Source organism: Notamacropus eugenii, chromosome 6 (assembly GCF_028372415.1).
Source record: "Notamacropus eugenii isolate mMacEug1 chromosome 6, mMacEug1.pri_v2, whole genome shotgun sequence".
Classification (NCBI taxonomy): Eukaryota; Metazoa; Chordata; class Mammalia; order Diprotodontia; family Macropodidae; genus Notamacropus; species Notamacropus eugenii.
In genome coordinates, this window is record NC_092877.1 from 287,710,314 (window position 1) to 287,735,861 (window position 25,548).

The window sequence follows — 25,548 nt, forward strand, 5'->3', positions numbered from 1 at the left end:
TTAGTCTAAAATAATTTTTTTTTTAAAAAGACAAAAAAAAAGAATGTTTGAAAATCCTCTACTTCATTGAATATACCTTGCTTATGTTAAAAAATTATAGTTAGTTTTACTGGGTAGGTGACTCTTGCTTATAATCCTAGCTATTTTGCCCTATAGAATATCATATTTGAAGTGCTCCATTGCATAGAAGTAGAAGATGATAAATCTTGTGTTATCCTGTGACTTCACATTACTTCAATTGTTTCTTTTGGGCTGCTTGCAATATAGTCTCCTTCACCTGGGACCTCTGAAATTTGGCTGTAACATTCATGGTAGTTTTCAATTTGGGATTTTTTTCAGAAGGCAATTGGTGGACTATTTCAATTTCTATTTTCCACCTGGTTTTAGAAAAATAAGGGTAGTTTTCCCTGAGAATTTCTTGTAAGATGACTTTTAGGCTTTTTTTTTTTTATCATGACTTTCAGGTAGCCCAAAAGTTTTTAAATTTCTCTTCTGGATCTATTTCCCAGGTCAGATTTTTTCTCCTCAGTGAGATATTTCACTTTGTCTTTTTTTTCATTCTTTTGGTTTTGTTTTATTGCTTCTTGATTTCTCATAAGGTTATTAACTTTCATTTGCTCAATTCTAATTTTTTAAGTATTTTTTTCTTCAGTGAACTTTTATAGCTTCTTTTCTATTTGGCTAGTTCTACTTTTTAAAGGAGTCTTTTCTTCAGTGAATTTGTGTGCCTGTTTTTCCGTTTGTCCAATTTAGCTTTTCAAGGCATTATTTTTCTCATTGATTTATCATTTGACATACACTGTTTCTAAGGTGGTCATTTTCTCGAGTATTTTTTGTGTCTCTTTTAATAAATTGTTGATTCACTTTTCATGATTTTCTTAATCATTCTCATTTCTCTTCCTAATTTTTCCTCCCCTCTCTCACTTGATTTTCAAAATCATTTTTTTGAATTCTTCCATTCTCAGGGAACAATTTGTATTTCTCTTGGAACTTTGGATATAAGAGAGGTGCTTACTTTTCTCTTGGTCTGTGCTCTGGTCTGTGAGTGACTGCAAGTATTCTTCTCTACCCTGAAACTGTGAAGAGTGTCCCTGCTGTACTGCAGCAGCAAGGTCTGGGGTACTGCTGCTTCTTTTCACTTTGAGACTATCATGCAGGACTGTGATACAGATCTGAGTATGGGCAAAATAACAGAATCTTCGTTTAAGGCTAGCAAAGAGACTCTTGTAATCTCCTTCTGACTAGTCATTAGACCCCTTTACCATCTAGGCTGAGAGACCTGGAAGCAGCTGCTATAGCTACTGATTCATTCACTTTCTGGTTTACTGGGGCTTGTGTTTTGCTGGCATGGCCTCTGCTAGACTATGCTCTGTTCTGACCTAGATGCAACAGACCTTTCCTTCTGACCTTTTAAATTTTCTTTGGTATTGATGCACTGAATTCTGGAAACTACCACTCATTCAGTTGTCCCAAGACCTGTTTCTGATTTACTAGTGCCCAGTCTGCTCTGGCATGGTCCTTGCTGAACTGCCATCTTCCCTTACCCTGGTAGAACAGATGTTTTCCTGCTGACCTTTTAAGTTGTCTTGGCCTCATTCTGTCTTTTTGTGTTCTGCTACTCTAGAATTTGTTAAGAGTAATTATTTAAAGGTATTTGGAGAGGATTGGGGGGAAAGTCAGGAGAGTCCCTGTCTTTACTCTGCCATCTTAGCTCTGCCCTCTCTATCCCAACACTTTCAATTATCTTCAATCTCTAGTTGTTTATTATCTACTTCCCTGTTCTCTACAAAATTGTCCCTCTCCTCTATCTTCAAAAAACGTCATTTGATCTGTCTATTCCCACTGCCTATCATTCTTCTTTTTGTGGTTAAATTATTTGACTGGACAGATTATAATAGATGAGTTCACTTCCTTTTCTCTCTGTCTTTTAAAACTCTCTAGAGCCTGGTCCCCAGACTTGTCATTTAACCAAAACTGCTCACCTCAAAGTTACCAATGAGTTCTTAATCGTCAACTCTGGTGTTTTTGTGTTCCCATTGTTATCCTTCTTTACTATGATGTGGCCATTACCACCGCCATTATCCCTTTTTACTTTGATAATTTCTTCTCTCCATATTTCCTTGACACTACTGTATCACAGTCCTACTCCTCCCTGTCTTATTGCTCATTATGAATTTCCTTCAATAGATCTTCATCCAGATCTTTTCTAACCATGCATGTCCCATAGGACTCTGTCATGGGTCCTCTCATGTCTGTGTACTATTTCACTTGGTAATCTCATCAGCTCCCATGTACTCAGTTATCATCTTAATGCTGATGATTCTCAGGTTTACTTATTTAGCCCTCGTCTGTCCCTTGACCTCTAAACTCTCAACTCCAATTGACTACTAGATATCTCAAACTGAATGTCCTTGTAAACATCTTAAACCAAATACGTACAAAACTGTAAATGGTTTTCCTCCTAAATCCCTCTCTCCCCTGTTTCAAATTTCCTTGTTAGTATAAAGGAGGGCATGACCATTCTTCAAGCTTATAATGTGGTTGTTTTTCAGTCATTTCAGTTGTGTTGACTCTCTCTCTTTTTTCACAAAGATACTGGAGTGGTCTACCCTTTCCTTTTCCAGCTAATTTTACAGAATTGACTGGTCCAGGGTCACACAGTTAGTATCTGAGACCAGATTAAAATCATGAAGACAAATCTTCCTGATTCTAACCCCAGTGATCTATCCACTGTGCCACATAGCTGCTCATAACTCAAGTATTATCATTAATTCCTCATTCCCTGCAATTCATCTACCCTGTTGCAATCTGTTTTGAAGTTCTGTCAATTTTGCCTTATAAACATCTCTTGTATGTACTCCTCTCCCTCCTCTGACACTTCCACCAAACTGCCTTAACTATTGCAAGAGCCTACTGGTTGATCTCCCTATCTTAATCCTTCCAACCTCTACTGACTTGTCAAATTAAGATTCTTAAAGATCATATTACCAATGCCAACTATTTATTCAATGACCTTTAGTGGCTCCCCATTATCTCTATGATCAAATATAAAATAATGTAGTTTGCCATTCAAAGACTCTCATAACCACTCACCCCCATATTTCTGGTCTTCTTTCAAATTATACTTTTCCCAAGTTCTCTAGTGTCTAGTAACACTGGTTTCCTTATTATTACTTTCACAGGACACTGAATTTACAGACTCCAGGCATTTTTCTGGACTTTTACCATACCTATAATACTCTCACTACTCTTAACTACTTCCTGCCTTCCCTGGCTTCTTGCAAGTTCCAGCTAAGTTTGTGTCTTCTAGAAGAAATCTTTCCTGAATATCTTTACTACTAGATCTTTCCCTCTATCTTGATCATCTCTAATCTTCCTATATCTATCATGGTTGCCCATAATTGCCTTATATGTTGTCTCCACATTAAACTATGAGTTCCCTTAGAGTATGACCTGTCCTTTGATTTTCTTTGTATTCTCAGTGCTTATCACAGTAAGTTTTTAATAAATACTTCTTTAATGAGTGCACAAAACTATTCAACAACATGGTGGGAAAAGGGGGCTTGACCAATGTATATTTATAGAAATAGAGGGAGTTGTGTTTGTAATATGGGACCATCTCATTATCTAAGGAAATTATAGAATGATTTTTTCTTAAGGATATAGATAAATTGTGACAAATGAATATGACACAATGAAATGATAGACATAGCTTACAATTGGTCACAAAAGTTAACAAGCTATTCTTTTTTCTATCATTTCCAATACCATATACCTAGAAAGAAATGACCTGATGACTGGGATTATAAATGTGAAACTCTCCAATTTGCATAGATGGTAAAATGGACAGCTAAAACATCTATCAATGACCACCTCAAAAATATCCCAAAATAAAAACTCTTAGGAATATTATAGCCAAATTCCAGAGCCACCAAATCCAAGAGAAAATACTTCAAGCAGCCACACAGAAAGGAAAAAAAGGTAAAATTTTATAGACCCACAGTCAGGATCTAGTAGTTTTCATGATAAAGGAACAGTGTACTTGTACTATAATATTTTGGAAGGCAATAGAAATAGTACTACAAATTCAAAATCTATCCAGAAAATCTGAGGCTAATTCTTCAGGGGGGAAAACGTATATTTAATGAAATAAATTACTTTCAAGCATTTCTGATAAAAAGACCAGAGCTGAATAGAAAATTTCACTGAAAAAAGAAGACTCCAGAGAAACACAAAAGGGTAAAAATGAAAGAGTAATCATAGGGGACTCAATAAATTTAAACTGTTTATATTTTATATGGGAAAATGACACATGCAACTCCTAAGAACTTCATCATTATTAGGGCAGTTTAATGGAGTTTACATAGACAAAGGGAATGGATGTGAGTTATGTTCAAATGATCTACAATAAAATGAAGGGGTGAGAAAGAGGGATGCACTGAGAGAAGAGGGATGGGAGAGTTAGAAGGGGACAATTTTCTCACATGAAAGAGATACAAATGTAACTATCAATGCTTGAGCCCTTCTCTCACCAGAATTAGTTTGAAAAGGGAATAATGCATGTATGCATGTTCAGTTTTGTATAGAAATCTATCTAAAGCAGTAGGAAAGTAGGAGAGGAAAGGAATAATAGAAAAAAATTGAGGATGATAAAATGATGGTAGATTAAGAGAGACAGTGGCTAGAAGTAAAAAGGACTTTTGAGGACAGACAGGATAAACCAGATAGGAATAAATAGAAGAAAAAGTGATGGAAAAAATTACCCAGTTATCATAACTGTCAATATGAATAGGATGAGCTAACCCATAAAATGGAAACATATAACAGAATGAATTGGAAATCAGAATCCAACAATATGTTGTTTACAAGAGGCATGCTTGAAACAAAGATACATATAGAGTTCAAATAAAGAGCTATAGCACAATCTAATATACTTTAGTTGAAGTTAGAATAACGGAAAGTAGTAGCAATCATGATTTCAGATGAGGCAAAAACAGAAATAGACACAATTAAAAGAAACAGTCAGAGAAATTACATTTTCTCAAAGGTACCAATGACAGTAAAATAATATCAAAAAATTGTACAGTAAATTACTCCTGATAAAGACCTCATCTTTCAAATATATACTGAGTGCAGAAATGTATCAAATTTATAAAAAATAACTATCATCCCCCAATTGATAAACAGCCAAAAGCAACTTGACCAAACAGGTATTTTTCAGAATAAGCTTTTTATAGTTATATATAAAAATGTTCTTAATCACTGTTGATTAGAGAAAGATAAAGTAACTCTGAGGTACTATCTAGCAACAATCAGAAATAATGAATGATGGAGGGTATAAGGGAAAAAATAGGTACATTGATGAACTTTTGGTGATGTAGTCCAACTGATCCAAACATTCTGGAAAATAATTTGGAACTATGCCCAAAAAGTTATGAAAATATGCATGCCCTTTGACCCAACAGTACCATAACTAGGTGTATATTCCAAAGAGATCAAAGAAAAAAGAAAAGGACTTATTTGAAACAACTCTTTTGTTGGTGGCTAGGGATTAGAAATCAAGTGGATGCTTAAATGTTGAAGAATGGCAGAACAAGTTGTGGGATATAATTGTGGTGGAGTATTATTATGTTATGAGAAATGATGAGGGTAACGGCAAGAAATATATGAACTGAAAAAGTGAAGTAAGAACCAATACATCATTGTTCACAGTAACAGTTTATATTGCAATGATGATCCACTATGAAAGACTTGGCTACTCTGATCAAGAAAATGATTTAAGACAATTCCAAAGGACTCATGATTTAAATACCCTATTATCTTCCATAGGCAAAGCTAATGAACTTTGAATGCAAATTGAATTATAATTTTCTCACCTTATTTTTCTCACTTTTTAAAACAATTGTCTATTAAAAAATATGTTTTATATGAAAAAAAGAAACAGATTTTAGGTGCTATCTTAACAGAGGTCTTTTTTTCCTGAATCTTAACTCTCCCCAGGATTGAGGACAATCCAAGACAAGTCAACAAAAATTAATTAAACTCCTAGTGTGTGCCAGGCTCTGTATAGCGCTGGAGAAACCAAAACAAGTGAATGAGACAGAACCATCATACCATCATCATCGTCAATAACAAAAACAACAACAAAAGATACAAAACTAGTAGCCTACTTTTTCAAGGTGCTTACAGTCTAGTGGACAGGTAATATGAAAATAAATATGCACAAACGATATGTATGGGATAAATTGGAGCTAATCGGGGCAAAGGCATTCATATTAAGGAAGACTGGGAAAATCTTATAGATTTTAGATTTCTTATAGATTTAGACTTCTTATAGAAGGTGGACTTGAATTATTTTTTCTCCCTTTGGAAGTTATTTTGTACTATTTGGCACAAGATTTACATTGTAATATATTGCATTTTACTATTTTATTGCCTGTCCACACCTCTTTCCCCCTCTCCTGCCATATTAAAATGCGAATTCTTAGACAGTAGAAGTTATTTAATTTCTGTCTTTTTATCCCCAGTGTGAGACACAAAGTAGGTACTAAATCAATGTTGTTTTTGTTTTAATTGAAAAAGTTACTTATTTCATCTACTTGTGTAATAGTATAGAACACTGATACAGAGGAATAAATAGAAGTATAATGAATTTCCCCTATACCATTTTTCTTTAACTACACTGAAAAAGATGTGTATGATGATAATAAGGATGAAGTAGTAATATTAACAATGTCCTTGAGAATTCAATAAATTAATTATACCACAATCAGAGCACAGCAGATAAAACTATTTTCCCCAAATGCCAGATACAATATCCATCCACAATTTCATAGTATTATTTTAACAAATATTTGAATAGGCATTAATTTCTAAACTACAAAGATGGAAAAAGTTTCAAAATGTAGAGACTTTAAAGAAGAAAGCAAAATAGTATGAGAACAGAATAAAGTACATATCATCCCTATTACACTATTTGCTCTGAAAATAGTACAGAAAATGCTTTCAGGAAGACTTCTGAAGATAAACTTACGTACCAATTCAAATACAAAAAGCAATGGGTCTTTTGGGGTTTTTTTTGTTTTTTTTTTTAGATTCACTTATGCAATGGATTGCAGGACTTTAAGTTTAAATAATTGGATAGCAATTTGTTTCTCTCTGAATTCCATTGAAAAGAATGAGAACAAAATGAATAATAATGTTCTCTTTTATATAAGATTTCATGGTTTACAAAAACCTGAATACAGGCATTAATACAAATGAAGTTAAAATTGCAAGTAGGTGATGGGTAAATACTGCTTTGACAATAAAGCTACGAATGCCACATTGTTTCGTCACCAAACCTCTAGCATTCATTTACTTATCACAGTACCCACACTTCTAGAAGCAGTTTGTTGGGTCCTTTACCTTAATCTCTTTAAAAACAAACAAACAAAAACCTTTTCCTATTCCCAGTAGCTTAGACCTCAAGTCCTTTCTAAGAATTTATGAAGGAAGAAAATCAAATGAAATCAGCCTATTTGAAGATAACCTTTTCTCATTGGCTGCCAACAAGTGAGTTAGGGAGCAGTCATTTATAAAACAACAATTTTCTAAATAATCAGCACTATTTTTCCTTGAATTACTTAAAAACAGGCTGAGAATCTGAACATCATCTAACAAAATCTTGCTTGGCTGTGAAAATAAGCCTGAAGATGTTCCACCAACCATTGAAACAAACTAGATAAATCATTTTGTGTAATCCACATATAAAAATTCTTCTAAATAGAAAAGGAACTGGGTTGGAAACTTGTCTTCATGAGCTACTAGTAGGAGCAGTGAGTCAGAGACAAATAAAAAATGACAAAAGCGTGCAGAGGTCTCCATAGAAGCAGACTAGAAAGGACACTATGCTAGTCATTTTCTAATGACGTGTTTCAATGTGCCATTAGTACTACATTTCAAAATATTTACACTGGAACATTGCCTAAAAACACAACTATTATGCAAAAGGAACTTATGTACTACTCCACTTACAACAGAGATTGTGGCTGTCACTATAACTGACAACATGCATAGTAATGCATGCACTGAAACTCCCAGGCATCTATTATTTATTTATTTGCTTTTATACCTAGCCATGATTTCAACATAAAACTCAACAGATTAAAAATCATTTAGAAAAATAAGCAATGGCATATTTCCATGAACAATTCCAAATGTGACAAGGAATCAGAATATGTAAAAAAATGAAAGTGTTTCCTTGTATAATCGATTTTACCAGTTAATTAAGCACACGTTTTACACTGATGAGCTATGTTATTTCAGTTTATACAGTAAACCAAAGGGATTGTGGGGTCATGTTAGACTACCTGATCTCTAGCAGATTCAAGTTTAAATTTGACTTGCTAGTGTGATATAATAGAAAATACTAAGTGTCTGGTGAGCAGGATTCTCTTCCCTTTTCTTCTGACCACTCTCAACTTACCTTCTGCCCTCAGAAAGTGACAGGACAAGACAACATTGATCTTTGAGCTCTTTTATGTTTCCTAAGTAAAATAAATCTAAATAATGAAGATACTTAATAAATATTTCTTAAATCAAGTAAATGACCAAATATGATTCTACGTTAGGAATTTGCAAACTCATATTCAGACCATTTTTTTCGTGTTACCAACACCCTGGGTCCTGAATGAATTTTACTCAAGTCTTCTTTTAGCCAAAGAAAAACAAAGCTTACTTAAGATTGAACATATTGGGTTGACATTGATGAAGCCTCACCATTTCTGACCTTGTATTGACAGGTGGTCCAGATAGAATCTGAGATAGACTGAATTTTAGCACTTTCATGGAGGCGGGATTTGTCATATACAAAAAGACACTGGGAAGAATCGAGTATTGGCCAAGTAGTCTGGTGTGATGGGGGAAGTGGTCTTGAGGAGAAGTCTAAGGACCATTTTGATGGGATTGGGGTGACTAGAGGTCAGACTCAAGAGAGTGGGATTTTGATGGGATGCAGGGTGGAAAGCAGCCAGAGGCAATTACAAAAGTGATAATTAAAGGCTTATGGTCTAAGGTGAACACTAGATGAAGTGGGAAGGAAAGTTCAAGGAGGCTCCCAGAGCCTGTACCCCATCAATATGATGTCATTGATAGATTTTCCAATTATTGAACAAATAATCAGACCATACAACTCGTTCTGAATGTTTTCCTTTAAAATCCAGCTTGTCTTCTATCACTCAGTTATAAATCTGAATCAAGGCTCATCCTCTCCATGCCATCTGAGATTCCAATTACCACTCATTCTCTCATCAGCGGTGAATATAATTGTAATGCTTAGCAATCTAGTGATTATGGTGCAGGAGGGAAGGTACATTGTTCTGAGACAATGCTTGAAAGAGTGCAAATGTGTAATACATGACTCATATCCCATCCTGAGGATTTAAAAATACTAGAAACTCACTGTTGACAGCAACTTAGAGAAGTGGAAGCTATGTCTGTTTAGATACCAAAAACAACAGATGGCCAATTCATTGGGGAAAGAAATGTTAAACCAATAGTTTAGCATCCTGTAGACTAAACAATTGGCTGGTAACATGTTGTAGTCCTAAATCTCACCCTTTCTACAAGAATCTTGGCATTTTCTTCCCATTTACCAATACAATTCTTTGCCATGTTTATAACAATGTAATTTTATAGTTAACCTAAGGACAGGGATAAGGAACTAGATAAGTTATTTCATGAGTATAAGGATCTCCAAGCTCAGGAATCACTTTGTGTTAATGTAGGTAGGCACTTAGAGTCTAAGAGAGTTACCAGAGCAATTTGAGGCCAAATGACTTGTCCAAGGTTGAAGAGACAGTGTATGTCAGAGGTGGTATTCAAATCCCTCTTTGTTCTTTGATGTCTCCATGCAATCAACTGAACTTCTGTCATTTGACTTAACACATTTCACCCAAATAATCACTATCTATTTACCAAATACTTCTTTATTCCATGCCTCATGCTAGGTCCTGGGAATGCAAAGGCAAAATAAAATCATTTTCTTTCTCAAGGAACTTACAGCATACTGGTAACAACAACATACACACGTGTTAGTAATTATATCATACACAAATGAATTTAAAATATACACGCATATTTATGGATGCATCTATTCATGCATTTACCCTTCACAGGGAACCAAGAATACAGGATGTTATATGCTACGCAGTATGGAATTGTTTTAACAACTGCATGGAAAACATTCTATTGGAGAGAGAACTTAAAGGTGGCATCATGCTCTGTATACAACATGTTTTTCATTATAGTTAAATGTTAAATATGGGCATTATATTGTTATATCATATGGTAATATTATATGCTGATTTATATAAAATTATATCATATTAATTCTATTCTATTATACTGTTTTATATTCTATATACTGTCTTATGTTCTATTATACTATTCTATATTCTATTCTATTATGTTGTTTTATTTTATATTATGTTATGTTATAATGTTACGTTACTTTATGTTATGTCACATTGTATTGTGTTAATAGTTATTAAATAATAAGTACTGGGGTTTAGGACGTGTTCAGGGAAGACTAGTGCTTCTGGTGTGAGGGCTACTGAGCCCTTTTCAGGACTACTTTCCACCTTTGGTTCCACCTGTTACCTGTGATTCAAAGAATTTATAGCATATGCAGTGGCCACTCCTCAGTAAACCATTTTGGCAAGCGGGCTAAACCAGTTTGAGGGTAACCAAAGGATCTCAAATCCATTGGGGAGTTGGGAGGGTGTCTGCCCCAAGCAGAAAGTACAACTCTGGTGGGCTGGCCATGTTGTTTGAATGTCAAATGAATACTTGCCAAAAAGAATATTTTGTAGTGAACTCAAACAGGGCAAGCACTCACATGATGGTCAGAAGAAGCAATGCAAAGACACTCTCAAGGTCTCTCTTAAGAACTTTGGAAATTGTTGTGTGACATGGGAGACACTGACACAGGACCATTCAGAGAGGGTACTGGGTTTTATAAGCAAAGTAGAATTGAAGTAAGTCAAAACAAATGTGCAGTGTGCAAACTTAGAGAATCCACCAAGAATATTCACATGGACTATTTGCTCCCTACCTGTGGTAGAGCATTCTGAGCTCCTATTGGTCTGATCAGTCACAGTCAGACACACTGCAATTTCACTCTAGCATAGTGATGTAATTTTGGTTGTCTTTGAGAACAAAGGACAAAAACCAACCAACCAACCAAGTATGGTAGACCTTTTTCTTATTTACACATTTCAGGCAATTATGTGTTAGAAAAAAAAAATGTGGCCCCAGTGTCCAGATTTTAATAAATTAAATAAGTAGGGCTAAGATTTGAGTGGGAGAAGGAAAACTTTGAATGACATTTCTCTGAAAAATTACAAAGTTCTTTTAATTGCTCTAAGCTTCCACCTGAAATGGAGTCATATACAAATGCCTCTATTTTTCTCACATTGTATAGCTATGAGTCAAGAAACAATACAGTTTCTGAAGAATTAACATTGAGGATCTCTCCAAAAACAAAACACAAAAAGACAAAAAACAAAAACAAAAAAATCAGGGCACATACTACTGATATTTGTTTCAGCACCTCCTACACAGTGGATGAAGAAAATAGTCCTTGGTCCCAGAAGAGGGTGTATCACATTGACCGATGATTCTTTTCAGATGGTTAGCCAGGGTTTAGTGTCATCTACTATCTATTAGAGCAAAACCCAGTGGAATCTCTTTTAGCTATGTTGCCTAGAAACAAGATAGGCTCTGGGCCTTGGAAAGCCCAGGAGGGTAGCAGTCAAACCATGTAGTTAATATAACCATAAAAGGCTATCCAAAGTCTTAAGTATCCTAGATCAAATTGCCCCTGTGATCCTTGAACAACAAAACACCTGATGCCAAATCATTGCGAAAGGATACCAGATCATGTAGTTTAAGATCATATGAGGGCATGAGAGTCCAGCAAAATGTTATATAGAACCTGGTCTTCACAAAATGTCCTAATCTTGAAAACAAGGCTAGAAGAACAATCAACAAACAAAGAAAAAAGAGCATGTATGATCCTTGTGATACCCAAGAAACAAATCTAGTAGATGATCACTCCAAAATGCTTTTCTCCTCTCCACTTATTTATAATCTTGTGATACTGGTCCTTTTTTCTGTTTCTCTCATATGACAATCCATCCCCTAGTTCCATGACTTTTCGTTACTTGCCCTCCATAACTAGGATGCTCTCCAATATTCATCTACGCCTTCTGGTTTCCCTGGTTTCCTTTAAGACTCTATTCTGTTCCCATTATCTGCAGTTTGCCTTTTCTGCCCCAGCTAGTATCTTCCTTGTAAAAATACCTGACATTTGTACTGTATATAATATGTTCTAAAGTTATTTGCATGGTGTCTCCCTTATTTGAATTTGCAAGCCCCTTCGCTGACTACTACTGCCTTTCTTTGTATCACCAGGGCTTAGCTAAGTTTCTGTTCTATAATAAACAGTGAATATATGCTTGTTGACTGCCTGATTATCATGAAGCTAGAACAATCTTAGAAGCTATCTAGGTCAAACCTCTTCATGTTCCAGATCTGGGAATCTAAGTGACTTGTCCAAGATAACACAGGCATTTAGCATCGTAGAAACAATTTGAACCTATGTCCTCTGGTTCCAGAGCCAAAACTCTTAGTCTCGGAAGAATTCAAACTGAGGCTTACCTCAACAAAACTGCAAGGTACATATTAGGCTTTAGTAGGCTATAATATATTGCAAACAAAGGATTACACTGAAGAAATAATTTGAAAGGCATTATTTTTAAAAGGAAGGAAGGGGGAAATAGTTAGCCTGTCCAAATAATAGAACTTAGCAGTAATTGATCGAAAGCACTCCCGTTAACATGGGTAACCTTTCAATATCAAGAGAAAGCAAGGAAGGCTCTTGGAATGTTGGGTGCGACAACTGTGGCAAACTTATGGGAGAAGATAGACGAGTAGGACTGGCAGGTGTAGATGGGCCTTCATTACTAGAGGGATAACACATTAATGCTATCAAATATACATTGGAATATTGGAGACATTTATATGTATGTATGTATGTATGTATGTATGTGTGTACACATGATAAAATTATGCCCTAAAATTAATCAAAATGGGATTTGTGTAGTACTTCAAAAGCTTGCATTTCTGGGAGTAATATCCTAAACTCAACATGAATAGATTTTCAGGCTGTGTTCCTCAAATGAAACTCCTTCCCAGAGTATAATCTCCTCAGGGTCTTGGGTAATGTGTAGGTCAAAAATAAAAACAAGAAAATAATGCTCATAAACTGCTATTGCTGAACATTGATTACATTTTCACAAAGTAGGTACAATTATTTTAAAGTCAAAGTATTATCCAAAATAACCTAGTAAGAAGAGTTAGCTACAAAATATCCCCCTTTAAACCTGAAATGACATTGACTGCAAACACACATTGTGTCCAGGAGAATACTGGATACAAGCTTAAAATATACTGGTAGTGAGGCCTATAAAGGGGGCACAGAGAATTCGTGCGGGCTCTTAGTACAGAACCACAGTGCCCTTTCTCTTCAAATAGTGTCCTTATATTGATCCCCAAAGGTCATAGAATCCCTGCTAGGTGGGTACCTCAGCCCAGCTGCTCCTCTCCACAGCTGGATCCTTGTCTGCCAAAGCTAGTTTTGTTTTGTTTTGTTTTCCCCTGAATCCACAGTCTCCTGTCTTCTCTGCTGCAGGGGATAAACTATTCAAAACCATTTTATGCCTTAACTCTTAACTTTTACCTGAAAAGTATACATCACCACTCCCAGTTGGCTATGAGCCATCTCCTGTTAGTAGAATGACTGTTTCTTACTCAGCTTCGCTGCAGCATCCCATATCTGATGGTGTGGAATAGAGAGAGGAAAGAAAGTTACCTCTCTGCTAGTCTTTTCTAGTAAAGGTCACATTTCACTAAGCTACTGCCTTCCAAGCATTTCCCTCAGGGTTGGAAAAATTCGCTTTTATTTAAAGGTCACCAGGGGCATGGCAAATCTTTAACTAGCCAATGGCAAACTGTTCCATTCATGCTGTCAGGCATAACTCCTCCTTCATAGGTATAGTACTGTGTAGACTGAACTTTGGTCCTTGAACTTTGTTTAACATATAACTTCTCGTTTGGTAGGTGTAAGTAGATAGGGACAACTTTACCTTCTCTACATTGACTAAAGCTGTTTTTAACATCTGAAAATGAAAGGGAGCAAGACACAAGGAAACCTCAGTTTATCCACTACACATTTTACTGTCACCCTCTGGAATCCACACTTTTATTATTTTTGCCCATTTTATTGTAGAAACACAGGTGAGTGCAAGTACAAGTCATAACTATAGTAACAGGTGGGGGGATGGAGGTAAAAGAATTGTCTTTTCCAATGACTAATAAGGATACAAATGAAGGTTTTCTCAGGAGTTCTATGTTCTGGTCACTATTAATGACCTTCACTGACATTAGTAAAGCTACTTTTCAGAAATTTTATTGCCCACTAAATTTTCATTACAAGAAATATGATATGATGCTCTCTTTAAGAAAATGTATGAACCAATAAGAATTTCTACCTACTGGAAAAAAAAGTGCATTAACCTGCTCTTCCACTTCTGTCCCTGTTATTACTTATATCATTCACATTTAAACTGCAAGAATAAAATTACAATGGTAAAAAAAAAAAAATAAGGTTATTGCCTCTTGGCAAACTCTCTGCTGCTGAACTTCTAAGAACTTGGATGTATTAGGTTTTGGTTGAAAAATAAAACAATCTATCACATGACCAGTGTCCACTATAATAAAGTCTGTGATGGATAGATGTTATATTGGAAAGAATAAACAACAAAAGAGTAGTCAAGAAAAAGAAACCTTAGGGTTCACTCAGAAAAAAATGGTGATGGAAATTTCATTCATCTATTATTAGAAGTAGGAGACATTCATTATACCAAAATCTTATTGTTATAAATTACATAATAACAAATTTATTTTATTTTAAAATATGATGAAATATTTAAAAGAAATTATCTGAAATATAAAAAAGGACATAGATCTCTATGAGTATTACTAAAGTAAAAATAATATAAGCAAGTAAAAATGTGTTTTTAAAGAAAAGTATCATTTATTTGGCCAAGTTATTATTCAGTTAGTAAATACTTAACTGGGTTCTCTCATGTATTTAGATTAATCTGTGAATGTGATCATCATTCTTAGTATTCTCCCTGCAGATTGCATAGCATCCTGTCTATATCCTCTGTAAATTCACTATCTGAAATATCCACCATAATGGTGATGTATCTCATTTTCCCTAGAAATTGCAGGTAGCAGTAGATTGCATAGGTTGCCCACCAATTATGACTGAGATATATATTTATCTTTCCTTTTTATTGAAATCCTTTATTTTGCTTCGTTTACATAATCCCTTTTAAGTTATGTGTACAGCCTGTTCACATCACCAGGTTCCTCATCTTTGCTTTTGCTTTTGTTTTTTTAGACATACTCAATGTTCATTTTTCTAGAAAAAAAGAGAAATTTATATAAAACTCAGTTTCAGGTAGAAGCTTGGAGTCATTTAAAGAGATTTGCAATTTGTCAGAGACATGGCATTCAATGCTTACCTCCTCCCACTCAATTCTCAGTCCAATTTATTAAATTTACTAAAATCTAGACAGCATGGCCATGTTTTTTCTAGCACACAGTTTTATAAACAGATGTAGCCAATGCGTGTATGTGTGCACATATACCTGCAAAGATAGAAATGCACATGTTGTACACACTTGTTTATACATACATGAATAAGTATGCATGTGGACACACATATTGCACAAAGCTCTTTCCATTTAACTGCATGATCAGGATAATAGTCATTCTTCATTTATTTTATTTTACTTCTGCAGTAGCCACTCTTCTGACAGATTTCTGATTTCCTGATCTTCGAAAGTCGCTCTAGAGTACTTTTTTGAAGGATGTTAACAAAATCATCACAATGATATCTACAAACAGAAATATCTGAATGATCTCACTGTCTATTGGGAAACATTCTTTGACTTGAATATTGCACTGGGTAATCTCTGTGACTCTGGGAAACACATTTGGGAAACAAGCATCCTTCCTTTTTTTTTTTTTTTGCTTGATATTTATAAATAATGGTCACTGAGAAAATATCTCTTTTGCTACATCTTTCAATAAGTTGTGTATCATTTTGATTTCATTGAGAATAGGTTTCCTGGAATAAAGCCTTGAAGATGTCATCTTCATCTACTGAATGAAGTGGTATATTTGTAATCACTTATAAATAAAAAAGATGATAGTAAAGCTTTTCTATTCTCTACATCTTTCAGTCAATTGTTTAATGGTCAAGGAAGGGCATAATGTGACATATTTCTTGCAAGAGTTTGTGTTTCTGCCCTACTTTTTAATGCCCACATCAAGAATGACGTTGATGTGCATGCAGATTATTTTCACTAAATATAAATAGGGATATAGGTAAATATATATATATATATATATATATATATATATATATACATATATGTAAGTCTCTCAGTTGTGTTTTTCTGTTTGTTTGCTTTGTTAATAAAAATAGCATTGTTGTTTGAAAACCAGTATATTCAAATACATTCAAATACATTCAAAATTAGGTTATTCATACCATAGAACTTTTTATTGAGCATTTTGCCTACATCAGATTTTCGCCCATCTTGATTGTCTTTAATAACTTATTTTTGCATTTTAAAATGTATTATATTTCATTACATATTTCCAAATTGCACATAAGTTTTTTAACATTCATTTTCAACATTTTGAGTTCCAGATTCTCTCTTTCTCCCTTGCTCCTCCCATATCTTTGAGAAGGCAAGCAATTTGATATCAATTATACATGTGATGTCTTGTGATACCAATGTAAAAAACACAGTTCCATATTAGCAACATTGCAAAAGAAAACAAACAAAAAGGAAAAATAGAGAAAGAAAAATATATACTTTAATCTGCATTCAAAGTTCCTGAATTCTCTTAGTGGAGGTGTATCTTTCATCATAGACCCTTTGGAATTGCTTTGGATCACTGTCTTGATTAGATCAGCTGACTTTCACAGTTGATTATAATATTGCTGTTACTGTATAAAACATAGTGTTTTCCTGATTTTTCTGGCTTCACTTTGAATGAATTCTTATGTCTTCACATATTTTTCTGACATCATCCTACTTATTGTATTGGCACAGTAGTGTTCCATGACAATAATAAACCACAGCTTGTTTACCCATTCCCCAAGTGAAAGACATTCCCTTGATTTATAATTCATTGCCATCACAAGAAGAGTTGCTATAAGTATTTTTGTACAAATAAGGCATTTTCCATTTTCTACAATCTCTTTGAGATATAGACCCAGTAGTGGTATTGTTAGGTCAAAATGTATGCACAGTTTTATATATTTTGAGGGCATAGTTCCAACGTGTTTTCCAGAATAGTTTGACATCCTCAATCCCAACAACTATGCATTATTTTTCCAGTTTTTTCATATATCTTACAGTATTTGCCATGTTTCCTTTTCTGTCATGTTGGTCAACCTGATAGGTATGAGGTGGTACCTCAGACTTGTCTTAATTTTCATATCTCTAGGCAGTAGTGATTTAGAACATTTTTATGTGACTATTGAAAGCTTTCCTTTCATCTGAAAACTGCTTGTTCATATTTTTTGAACATTTATCAATTGGGGAATGTCTTTTTTTATATATATTTAACTCAGTTTCTTATATAATTGAGAAATGAGACTTCCTCTATAAGTACATCTAGAACTAATAAGTTAGAGCCTAGGTGTAGCAGCTCTTCTACTCTTCATGGTAAATTAGTTTGACATAAAAAATCATTAAGGTAGAATTTTGCAATTTTTGTTATTTGGTTGTTCTTTAAACTTAATTCATAAATACCTTTGAGGTTATTTTGATTAATTATCTCTCTTGCCAATTTTCTTAAAACTGTCTTTTCCCTCTATCATTTCTTGCAGTATTGTGAGGAGATATTGTTAATAATCTTTTGCTATGTTTCCTTGTAAGATTACAAACAAGCTTATTTTATAAATAAATATTGTCGTTGGCTTTTATTTTTTTCCTTTTGATAAGTAGATCAAGTACTTACTGATAAAGGAAGTTTTAGATTCATTTGGTCCTCACATTATGGCAACAGATTTACATCAGAAAAACAAAGACAATTGCTGTGTAAATGTGTAGGAAGTAATGTCCATTCTTCCATCAACTTCTCCCCTTTTGGCATGAATACTAATAAAAGACAGATTAAAGGTGTGGGCTTTAAAAAAAATCATGCTCTATCATGAGAAAAAAGTAGGGTGGTTATAGATTATCAGGGCCATTTTGTACTTTACTTTGTTTCATTGATTTTTATGGTCAAGTAATTCATCACAAAATGGTCAACTTACTAATAATGAGCCACTCTGTATAATAAAATGATAGATTTAGAAAAAGAAAGTATCTTTGGATCATTTAGCAGAACTTCACTCATTTTACAGTTCAGAAGCTTTATCCTAGTGGGGTTAAATGACTTATTCAAGGTTACACAAGTAGTAAGTGGCAGAGATGCAATATAAACTCAAATGACATGATTCCAAACACAATCTTGTTGTGTTTTAGACTTTGATTCTCCTGGTGATAGGAAGCCAATGAAGTTTATCATGTAGGGAAGTGATATAGTCAGATAAATGCTTTTATAACATTTAAAATGAAGAGATCAGAATATGATGGTGGCGAGGGGCAGGATGAAAAAGAGAATCCATGGTAGAAATAATGATATTAAACATATTTTGAAAGAAGCCAGAATTTCAACAGGCCAACATGGATAAAGGATTTGATGAGACATTCCTTAGAGGCAAAGGGCAAGAAGAAAAGTTGAATTTGGGCAAGAAATTTGGAGCTATGCCCAAAGTGTTACAAGACTTTGCATACCCTATGACTCAGCAATACCACTACAATCTTTTTGTGTCCCAAAAAGATCAAACAAAAAGGAAAAGATCCCAAATGTGCAAAAATATTTGTAGCATCTTTTTGAGGGTCAAAAACTCAAATAAAGAATTGGATATTGAAGGGATGCCCATCAAGTAAGGAATGACTAAGCACATTGTGGTATATGATTGTGATGTAATACCACTGTACTATAAAAAAATGACTAGCATGATAGTTTCAGAAAAACCTAAGGAGATTTATATGAACTGGTGCAAGGTTAAGTGATCAGAACCAAGAGATCAGTAATATTGGATAATGATCAACTGTGAGTGACTTAGCATTATAATATAGGACAATTCCAAAGGACTTATGATGAGAAATGCTAATGACCAACAGAGAAAGAACTGATGGAATCTGAATGCATATCAAAATAAACATTTTTTATGTTTTCTTTTTTTATGTATCTTTCCTTTTACAACATCACTAATATGGAAATATTTTTTGCATTACTGTACAATATATGAAAGGGCTTGATTTCTCAAGGAAAAGTAGAGGGAGAAACAGAATTTGTAACTCAAAAGTTAAAAAAAAGTTAATTTTTTTAAAAAAATATTTATTTATTTTTAGTTTACGAGATTCATTTTCACAAAATTTTTACTTCCAAATTTCTCCCCATCTCTCCCCTCCACCCACACCAAGACAGCATGCATTCTGATTACCTCTTCCCCCAATCTACACTCTCTTCTATCACACCTCTCCCTCCCCTTATCCACATCTCCTCTATTTTCTTATAGCACAAGATAGATTTTGATAATACGTTGCCTATATATCTTATTTCCCAGTTGCATGTAAAAGCAATTTTTAACACTTTTTAGAACTTTGAGTTCCAATTTCCCTGCTTTCCCCCCTTCCCACCCATTCCCACTGAGAAGGAAAGCAATTCAATATACATTATACATGTGGAGTTATGCAAAAGACTTTCATAAAAGACATATTATGAAAGACTATACTTTCCTCCATCCTATCTTTCCCCCCATTTATTCTATTCTCCCTTTTGGCTCTATCCTTTCTCAGAAGTGTTTTCTTCTAATTACTCATTTCTTCCACTTGCCATCCCTTCCATCAGTCCTCCATATGCCCTTCCCCTCTACTTTCCTATTGTGTAAGATAGATTTTCATAGCAAATTGAGTGTGCATGTTATTCCCTCCTTAAGACAAATGTGATAAGAGTAATGTTCACTTTTTCCTTCTCACCTTCCCCCTCTTTGCCTCCATTGAAAATACTTTTTCTTGCCTGTTTTATGTGAGAGATAATTTGCCCCATTCTCTTTCTCCCTTTCTCCTCCCAATATATTCTTATCTCACTTGTTAATTTTATGTTTTAGATGTCATCCTTTCCTATTCAGCTTATCTTTTGCTCTCTGTCTATGTGTATATAATCCCTCCAATTACCCAAATACTGAGAAAAAGTCTCAAGATGTACAAATACTATCTTTCCAAGTAGGAATGTAAGCAGTTCTAATTTAGTAAGTCCCTTATGATTTCTCTTTCCTGTTTACCTTTTCATGTTTCTCTTTATTCTTGTGTTTGAAAGTCAGATTTTTAATTCAGTTCTGGTCTTTTCACTAAGAATTCTTGAAAGTCTTCTGTTTCATTAAATGACATTTTTTCCCCTGAAGTATTATACTCAGTTTTACTTGTTGGGGAATTCTTGATTTTAATCCTATTTCCTTTGACCTCAGGAATATTATATTCCAAGCCATGCAATCCCTTAATGTAGAAGCTGCCATATCTTGTGTTATCCTGATAGCATTTCCACAATACGCAAATTGTTTCTTTCTGGCTGTTTGCAATATTTTCTCCTTGACTTGGAAATTCTGAAATTTGGCTACAATATTCCTAGGAGTTTTCCTTTTGGAATCTCTTTCAGAAGGGAATTGGTGAGTTCTTTCAATATCTATTTTACCCACTATCATGGCAGTTTTCCTTGATAATTTCTTGAATGATGATGTCTAGTCTCTTTCTTTGATAATGGCTTTCAGGTAGTCCCATAATTTTTAAATTGTCTCTCCTGGATCTATTTTCCAGGTCAGTTGTTTTTCCAATGAGATATTTCACATTGCTATTGTTTTCATTCCTTTGCTTGTTTTATAATTTCTTGATTTTTCATAAAGTCATTAACTTTCTTCTACTCCATTCTAAACTTGAAGGAATTATTTTCTTCAATGAGCTTTTGGAACTCCTTTTCCTCTGTCCAATTCTGCTTTTAAGAGAATTCTTCGCATCAGTTTTTTCAATCTTTTTTGGTTATTTGGGTTAGTCTATTTTTTTAAAGTGTTATTTTCTTCAGTATTTTTGGCTCTCCTTTAGCAAGCAGTTGATTAGTTTTTCATGATTTTCTTACATCACTATCATTTCTCTTCCCAATTTTTGCACTACTTCTGTTACTGAATTTTCAAAATCCTTTTTTGAGATCTTCCATGGCTTGAGCCTAATTCATATTTTTCTTGGAGGCTTTGGATGAAGGAGTTTTGACTTTGTTGTCTTCTGTTTGCATATTTTGGTCTTCCTTGTCATCAAAGTAAGATTCTACAGTCTGATTCTTTTTCCAGGATTTTGCTTATTTCCCTAGCCATTTACTTGACTTTTGAACTCTTTGTCAAGGTAGTTCTCTGCTTCCAGTGTGGGTGAGTGGTGTACTGTCAGTCACTCGATCCTCCCACTTTCTGTGACCTGAGAGGTCCAGAAACAGTGGTTGCAGCTACAACTGCCCCTGCTGCTACTATAGCTGCTTCAAGTTCCTCTGTCCCCTCACACCTCTGCCTCCTTGGTCCTGGGGCCTGGCAACTCTGTTCTCTCACATAAGTCCTACAGGTTTTTTCCACTGACCTTCCAAATTATCCTCAGTGCTTAGAGATCATGAAGTCTGGAAACTGCCACAATTGTGAGAGATTCAGTCCCCCCAAGGTCTGGTTAGGTCTCCTCTGTGCTAGGGCAGCCCACACTGGACTACACTCTGCTCCCAGCATGGTGCAAATAGATACTTCCTGGAGACCTTTCAGGCTGTCTTGGGCTAGAGATTTGCTTCACTCCATCATTCTGTAGGTTTAAAGTTCTTGCTGTTACTCTGCCATCTTGGCTCCCCCAAAAATCTTTTACATGTAATTTTAAAAGTGTAATAAAAACATTCTAAAAAAAGGAACAAAAAGTAAGAGAGGGGCTTGGTTTTTATTGTGGTGATGGTAAGCTGTATCCAGGATGGCTGATTTATATAGTATAATATAAAGAATTATGAAATAAAAGCAGAAAAGTAGGGTAGAGTCAAACATTGAAGGGCATTGGATTTTGTACTTTATTTGCCAAACCACAAGAAACTATTAATTTTTAATCAGAACAGTGACAAGGTCAGCCTTGTGCCTGATGCTGATTTATCTGTAATTAATGCTATGAAGGATAGAATAGGAGAGGAGGCAATATGGAAAATCAGTAAAATCAGGACAGCATTGCAAAGTAAAAGTGAATGGTAGCCAGAAATGTTACTAGAGTAATTGTATGGAAATGGAAAACAGGGGTTGAATAGAGAATAAATTTTATTAGAAACTTTTTAAAATTTTGAAAACTGGTTAGACATTGGAGGTTAGGGTTAGGAAAGAAGAAAAGGCAATACCATGGTTTCAGATGAGGTAAATGCTTACTACTAAGAGGTCAGTAAGATGTAGGTCCACTCCAGGATCTTTACATAGAAAACTTCAACACCCACTTCACAAATAATGACATAATCAGGGCAGCTAGGTGGTGCAGTGGATACAGCATCAGTGAAGGAGTTGGGAGGACCTGAGTTCAAATCTCAGCTCAGACACTTGATACTCACTAGCTGTGTGATCTTGGGCAAGTCACTTAACCCCAACTGCCTCATCTCCTGGGTCATCTCCAGTTATCCTGATGAATATCTGGTCACTGTATTCAGATCACTCTGGAGGAGAAATGAGGCTGGTAACCTGCACAGCCCTCACTCACTCAAAAAAAAGCAAAGTCAAGTACAAGTCATGTCATTATTTCTCTGATAACATAGTATTCTTCAGCAACAAAGGATGAACATACACACACACACACACACACACACACAAGATGTAGGTCAGAAAAAAGAGCATGACTGAGGTAAATTATTAACTGTAGTTTTTGACATATTCTGTTCAATATACCAGTGGTCTGATTACATGGAGATCTCCTACTGGAAAATTCATAAGTGGATTTGAAATTCAAGAGAAAGGTTAAATCAAGAAAAAGAGACTGGAATCATCTGCATAGATACTATAATAGGAGATGTATTGATGGATATGTAATTATACAGATTTGTTTGTTTAATTTCTGTTGCTATTAATAGTACAAATACAGGAAAAATTCAGTTATCACTAACATATTTTCTTTTCAACGAAACAGACATCAGTTACTTATTCTGGGCTTTGTGAACCAATATCACACTTTGCACAAGGAGAACAAGCATCCAGTAAAGACATGGAAAGAAGAGAAAGACTCATATTTTCATTGTCTGTGGAGCCTCTTCATTCACCATGAAGGTTGTATTTTCCTGTTCCTTCTGCTAGAGTACACTTTGAGCAGAGAGACTGACAGTCCTGACACAGCAAAATCAGGGGTCCAGCAAGAAATCAAAATTCATTAAATGGGAAAACTCACATTTACCATGATGGAAATAGTACGTTTACAGCCAGAAATCTTATCTATTTTTAATATTTAGTGAGCCGTGGTCAGAAAAATATACTGGAATTATAAAGGTGGACTACTGCTCCAAACTCTGACACCTCATCATTCCTGTTTATCGAAACTGACCAGGTTTGAAGCCTACACTTGTCTTAGCCTATCTGTGCCATAGATTGCTTTGCTCTTGATTCAGACCTGCTTTTGACCTTGTCTTGTCTATTCTTGTTTCTGCCATTTTTCTCTCACATTACCTGACCCTGACTGACTCTGGCTCTCACTCTTGTCCACCCTTGTTAATATACTCTCCCAATTTAATTTAATAACACAAACTGGCTTCTGTCTGTTTATATCAAATGCTGGGCAAGTGGCCACCTAGACCTGCCATTGCAGATCCACACCTTCATTGTACTCCCCTATCTCTGTGATTAGAGAAAGGAACTTAAATCAGCATTACCTTGCAGAACTTTCTGACCCATGCCCTTCAGACTCATTCAAGGAGCTTCTTGTGACAACTATACTATTAAAAGGTGAAACAACTTTGAGTTATCATAAGGTTGTTTTAAGAGGAAAACTCTGTACTGTGTTCAGTGATCCTCTATTAATGGCAAAAAAGGCAGGCATTAAAGGAGAAATTTATGATATGTATGCTTGTAAAAGATATTTGCCATTATTATAAAGAATCTCCAGAGCAAAATAATTCCCTATAGATGATGGGATTCTCCAGATGCTGCTTTTTGTGGATAACTTAATATTTGTTACACAAAACACTGGGAAACTGCAAAATCTTTTCAATGATATTCATAAGTACTAAGGGGAGTTTTATTTAACCACCTAAGAAAAACCAAACGGTTAAAAAATGCATTTTGTGTAGATTAAGATGGATGATCAGCCCATTGAGGTTATTGATCAGTACATATATTTTAGACAGACATCATGAGCCTAGAATTTAATAATAGGAAGAAAGCAGCCTGAATTGGATTTGGAAAATTATTCTGTGGTTTCAATGGACACAAAACTCGTTGTTCTAAGAAAGTTATTTTTTTTAAAAATCACTATTCTTTTACTTGATGCCATATTATAAAGAATTGTGGTAACCCACAATCTCAAAATGATCAGATTTATGGTTCTGCAAATGGAGAATGGAGAATGGTGAAAATAAATGCCAAATATCACATATGTAGTTATATGAATTTATGTATATGTGTGTGGAAGTGCATGTTTGGATATACAGACAGACAGATGAACAGACAAAAAGATAGATAGACAAATAGACAAAGATAGATAGATAGATAGATAGATAGATAGATAGATAGATAGATAGATAGATAGATAGATAGATAGATAGGTTGCACAGTGGATGTAGCACCAGGCCTGGAGTCAGAAAGACCTACTTTCAAATTTGGCTTCAGACCCATACTAGCTGCGTGATGCTGGATAAAACAATTAACCCTGCTTGGGCAGTTTCCTCATTGGTAAAATGAGTTGAAGAAGGAAACGGTAAACCACTCTACTATCTTTGTCAGATTCCCACATAGGGTCATGAAGAGTCTGACACAACCGGAAATAAATTAGCAATACATATACATTTGATATTATATTACAGACAAAAATTACATGCAAAAAGTGAAACAAAATACATATTTAAGGATTCATGGACAGAGAAGAAGAATCAACCATGTACTGAGAAAAGATAAAAGTTAGCTGGTTGGTATAGTGGATAGAAGGCTAGATAGGAGTTGGTAATATTTGAATTCATATGTAATCTTTGTCTGTCTCGATTTTCTCATCTGTTAAGTGGAGATAACAATAACCCTTATCTCACAGAAATGCCATGAAGATAAAATGATATATTTGCGAA

The 25,548-nt window shown here is 34.8% G+C and overlaps 1 long non-coding RNA gene across 2 annotated transcripts in view; it reads left to right on the forward strand.

The window, feature by feature from the left end:
• Nucleotides 1-25,548, forward strand: part of LOC140509516 (uncharacterized) — a 114,467-nt gene that overhangs the window by 79,189 nt on the left and 9,730 nt on the right. Inside the window, exons 2-5 of one of the 2 annotated variants that reach the window (XR_011968796.1) lie at nucleotides 3,780-3,981; nucleotides 6,001-6,201; nucleotides 14,164-14,340; nucleotides 23,412-23,548. This is a non-coding gene — a long non-coding RNA (uncharacterized lncRNA). The remainder of the gene's footprint in view (nucleotides 1-3,779; nucleotides 3,982-6,000; nucleotides 6,202-14,163; nucleotides 14,341-23,411; nucleotides 23,549-25,548) is intronic. The other variant, XR_011968797.1, reaches the window with a different exon arrangement.